Below are 5,510 nucleotides of genomic sequence, written 5' to 3'. Positions count from 1 at the left end.
GAAGGGAAGGGAAGGGAAGGGAAGGGAAGGGAAGGGAAGGGAAGGGAAGGGAAGGGAAGGGAAGGGAAGGGAAGGGAAGGGAAGGGAAGGGAAGGAAGAACCCTTGCATTCCTTACTGCCGCTCACAGTGTTGAGATCACAGGTGCGCACCTCCATGTCCAGCCATCCTCACTTAGGTTTGGCATGCCCCCAGCATCTTCTCCTGCCAGTCTTCAACTGACTAGAACAGAATAACCACCGTCCACCCAGGAGCACCGCATTCTCTCCAGCTTAACAAAGAGAGCAGCTGGGCCTGTAGCTTATGCCTTTAAGCTCAGAAATCAAAAACACGAGAGTAGCCTTCAGTGAGTTCAAGGCCAGCCTGCTCTGCGCAGTGAGCACTTCGCTCTGGAAACAAAGCAGAGAGAAACAAAACAAGTGCCCATTGTAGCGGGTAACCCTGGTATGAGGTGCTGAGGAGGCAGAGGCAAGAGGATCAAGGGTTTGATGCCACCCTGAGCTACCCCTTATTAAAAAAAAAAAACCACAAGGGGCTGGAGAGATGGCTCAGAGGTTAAGAGCACTGGCTGCTCTTCCAGAGGTCCTGAGTTCAATTCCCAGCAACCACATGGTGGTTCCCAACCATCTGTAATGAGATCTGACGCCCTCTTCCGGCGTGCGGGCATACACGGAGGCAGAATGTTGTATACATAATTAATAAATAAATCTTTAAAAAAAAACCACAAGCGATAACTTAAGAAACAACCCCAAATAGACATTCTAGGACAATGGGGCCACAAGTCCTTCCCCTCTGTTTAAAGCTGATCAGACACAGGAAGGCTGGGCTATGCAGTTGCTAGTCATGTATTAATATTATTAGAGTAATAGTAGACTATAGTAAAACAAAAAAAACTTGGTGGTGCATGGCTGTAAGCCTAAATCCAGGAGGTGAAGGACAACTTGGGCTACAAAGTCAGACTTTGTCTGGTCTAGGCAGGATGGAGTCAGTGAAAGGTTAGCAGTTTATATCGCTGTCTCTTGAATATGTGGAAATCCATCCCTTAAATTTATACCAATTGCTGTTTCCTGAGTTCCTACTTATTTTCTGACTCTAGGGTACCCCTTCTCTAACCACCCTACCAATTAGCTGCCAGATATCTTTCTTAAATGCAAATTGGATCATATGACTTCCCTGTTCCAAATCATACAGTTGGGCTTGGAGCACCTCTGAGAGATAGAGTAGCTGCCTAGAATCCCTCAGTGAGGGGCTGGGGGCGTGGCTAAACAGTAGAGAGCTTGCAGGACGTATACAAGACCCTGGGTTCAATCCTTAAGTCCACAAAATAATTCAGGATGCCTTCCACCTAGACTCCATTCAGCTCTATCACACACACATGCACGCACAAATATGCACAAATATGCGTGCATACGCGTGCACGCGCGCATTTCTTTCAGGTCATTTTCTGGGATGCAGGTTAAAGACTGCTTGCCGACTCACAAGGCTGGCTGTGCCCCTGCTGCAATGCTGGCCCCATCTCTAGTGCAGCCTCTACCAGGCCGGGTATTTTTGAGTTCCTGCCACCTGTACTGGGCCAAGGACTTCCTGTGTGGCCAAAGCATTTGACTTTATCTGGCAGAAGGCAAGAGGAGACCTGGGCCAGCGCGAAGCCGACTCTCACAAGATGCCAAGTGGAGATAGAATACAGTCCTCTCAGCAAAGCAGCTGCTATCACCGCCAGATCAGCTGTGCCAGCATGCAGGTTCATCGCAATTGGGCCTGTGGCCTGTTGACATTGCTTCTTGAGCGCGGTGCGGGGGTGGGGGGAGGGCCATTGGACCCTTGGGCTCCCCACTTCCTCCCAGGCATTTGTATGCAATTCTGTCTGTATACAAGTTATAGAGAGTGGAGGAGGTTAACTGAAGAGAGACTCCAGCTGCGAGAAGCCATCATCCATCCAGGGTGTCTGCTTGGGGACTCCTTCGCTCATCCTCCGCAATAAGCCTGGTAAACTCGTTAGTTCGAGGGGGAGCTGTGGTAGAACCATGTTGTTGGGACCATAGGAGGAGGTGGGGAGGGGTACTTTATGTCTCCCTAGGGAAGAACTTTACACAAAACTAAGTCATTTCTTTAAAAAACAAACAAACAAAAACAAAACAAAACAAAAAACCCAGAAAACAAAAACAACAACAACAAAAACGAAGCCATTTCCAAAATAAGGGCCTGACTTTAGATATCAATACAGTGTTTGCGGTAGCCTGTGTATGGACACGGAATGTGGGGATCTTTGTTGACTTGATTGAATTAAGTATTTAACTGTCTCTCTTCCTTTATGGACACTGAACTCTGAGAGTCTCTTCAATACCTGTAACCTGTCTTGTTCCCAGTGCCCACTGATACCTGTTGTGGGAACTCCTTCAGCCAATAGCCTTTAGACACTGGCCTGTTCTGAGCGTGGCCACATGTAGTATATATACAGTTGTAAAAAGTGTGTGCAGGCCCTTGGCTGCTGGATTCGGTTCCTGTCCCCCACTCACGCAGAGGACTGCTGATCTCTGAGTCTCCCCTAAATAAAGGGACCTTCATTATACCCCATTCTGGGCTAGTGTGGGACTACTTTATTGTACTCTACAGCATCTGGCGACCAACATGGATCCCGAGTCCACGCCTACCAGGACCGGCAATAGACACCTACAGAATATGGATGGATGGTCAGCGAGATGATTCAGCAGGCCAAGGAGCTTGTTGCGGAGCCTTGGTAACCTGAGTTTGATCCCTAGAACTCATGTTGTGGAAGAAGAGAACTGAGCCTTGCAAGTTGTCCTGTGACCTTCACAGGCAAACTGTGGCACGTGAGTGTGTGTATCTGTGTGTGTGCGTGTGTGCATGCACTTTGCTCATGTATGAACACACACATGCACACAACCTACCAGTTGTGGTTCCAAAAGATCTGGGTTCGATTCTCAGCACCTGCATGGCAGTACACAACTGTCTGTAACTCCAGCTCCAGGGGATCCCTCTTCTGGCCTCTGTAGGTACATGTACCATACATATACATGGTGCACATATATATATATATATATATATATATATATATATATATGCAGACAAACCGCCAAAACACAATAAAAATAAAAACCTTTTAGAATACAGAAAACTTGAAGTCATAGCAAGAATAAAAAACATTTACCCTAATATCAACACGTTTCATACAGTTCGACCCACAGATCAGTGGTCACTTGCTGGCTGAGTGACCTTGGGTAGCTCATTAATGCTATCTTTCTTTTGCTTTGCATTTTTAAAAGAAGAGTAGCTTATTTAATACATGTGAGTTTCTTGCCTGCATGTATATCTGTGCACCCTGTGCATGCCTGATGCCCAGGGAGATCAGAGGAGATACCAGATCCCCTGGGACTTGAGTTAAAGGTTGTTGTAAGCCACATGTGGGCGCTGGGAATTGAATCTAAGTCCTCTGCAAGAGCAACGAGCACTCTCATCCACTGGGCCTTCCCTCCAGCCTGCTGCATTTGCTTTGTGAGACAGGAAGTCTCTGTGTAGCCCAGGCTGACCATGAATTTACACTCTTCCCGTGTTCCTGAGCCCTGGACTGGCAGATGTGTGTTGTTCATGAGCGAGCCTTCTTTGCCTCTGTTGTCGCAAAATTATGCTCATAATTGGTTTGTTTTAAGAACCAAACAAATTTATATTTGTAGAGCATTTGTTAAAATTCCAGGCACACAGTAAACATTTTTGTGTACTTAATGAGGAGTCAAGTTCCTAGGACTGGTGAGATGGCCCAGTGGGTGGTGAAAGCTCCACTGTGCAAGTCACATGACCTGAGCTTGATGCTGAGAAACCATAAAAGAAAAAAAAAGCCGAATGTGCTGGTGTGCGCGTGTAATCACAGCAAGCCTGCGGTGAGATGGGCATTAGACAGGAGGATCACCCAGAAGCTCACAGACCGCCTAGCTTGATGTTTATGGCGAGCAATAGAAACAAAAGAGATTTGGCCTCAACAAGGTCGAAGGAGAGCAGTGACGACCAAGAGTTGTTCCCTGATCTCCACATACATACCTGCCCTCACACATGCGTAACATGCACACACACACACACACCCATAGCACACACACACCCATAGCACATACACACACAATTCCCACACTTATAACACATGCACACACACACAATCACACTCATAGTGCACACACACAGTCACACACCCATAGCACACACATACTCACACTCATAGTGCACACACACACAATAACACACCATAGCACACACAATCTGTCTCACACACAGTCATACACACATAGCATGCACACACATTCATAATTATAATAGCAATAGCAATAAAGGAAGCAAAGTCCCTAACCAGATATGGTGATGCACACCATTGCAATCCTAGCACTTGGGAATCAGAGGCAGGAGGACCAAGAGTTCAAGGCCAGCCTCAACAGTAGCTACATCTACTGAGGGAACAGGAGGTCAGCGGGGGCTGCATGAGTCCCTGTCTCAAATAGACCAGTGAACAACAGCAGCAATAAAATCACAAAGCTTTGGTCACTTTTCCAGTCTAACCTGCCCTTGATACGGCTTCTGCTCATAGACTCTCTTCTAGGCAAAGCTCCTCCTTCCACAGATTTCCGTCATGTTCATATCTGCAGACCCTTCACCTGCTTCTCTGTGTAGGGAATCTTCCTTACCTTGTTCACTTAGGATCCATAATCATTGCCACAGTTCAACATGAGCTCCTCTCACCTCACTTCCTTTTTTAACTTTTAAATAATATATATTAATAATATATATGTTATAATAATAACAACATTTTTTTTTTGGTTTTTCGAGACAAGGTTTCTCTGTGGCTTTGGAGCCTGTCCTGGAACTAGCTCTGTAGACCAGGCTGGTCTCGAACTCATAGAGATCCGCCTGCCTCTGCCTCCCGAGTGCTGGGATTAAAGGCGTGCGCCACCATCGCCCGGCATATATATGTTTTTTGAGACATGGTGTTTCCATACCCAGCTAAAGATGTTTCCTGAGTTCATGAAGGAAACAAATAAAATGCAGTAATTATTTTAACTATGTCTATGATATGCTAGAATCTAAACCAGAATCAAATGATATTAGCCAGGGTTGATTGAGAGGCAAATTGTCTTTTTTTTTTTTAATTTTTTTGAGACAAGGTTTCTCTGTAGCTTTGGAGCCTGTCCTGGAACTAGCTCTTGTAGACCAGGCTGGTCTCGAACTCACAGAGATCCCCCTACCTCTGCCTCCCGAGTGCTGGGATTAAAGGTGTGCGCCACCACCGCCCTGCTAACAAATTGCCTTCTTAATTAGCCAGATGCACCTTTTCCTGAAGCCAGAAAGAAATACACTACCTAACAACACAAGATCGACTGCAGATTCCCAATTTAGGCATAGCAAAACATGAAAGCCTCTTATCTGGGGACGTGATTCAGTGCTAGAGCCCCTGCCTAGAATCCCCCAGTGAGGGGCTGGGGCATGGCTCAGTGGTAGAGCCCCTGCCTAGAGT

Source organism: Alexandromys fortis, unplaced genomic scaffold, assembly GCF_014885135.2.
Source record: "Alexandromys fortis isolate MF-2015 unplaced genomic scaffold, M_Fortis_MF-2015_v1.1 scaffold_370, whole genome shotgun sequence".
NCBI lineage: Eukaryota > Metazoa > Chordata > Mammalia > Rodentia > Cricetidae > Alexandromys > Alexandromys fortis.
This window is presented reverse-complemented; position numbering follows the sequence as displayed.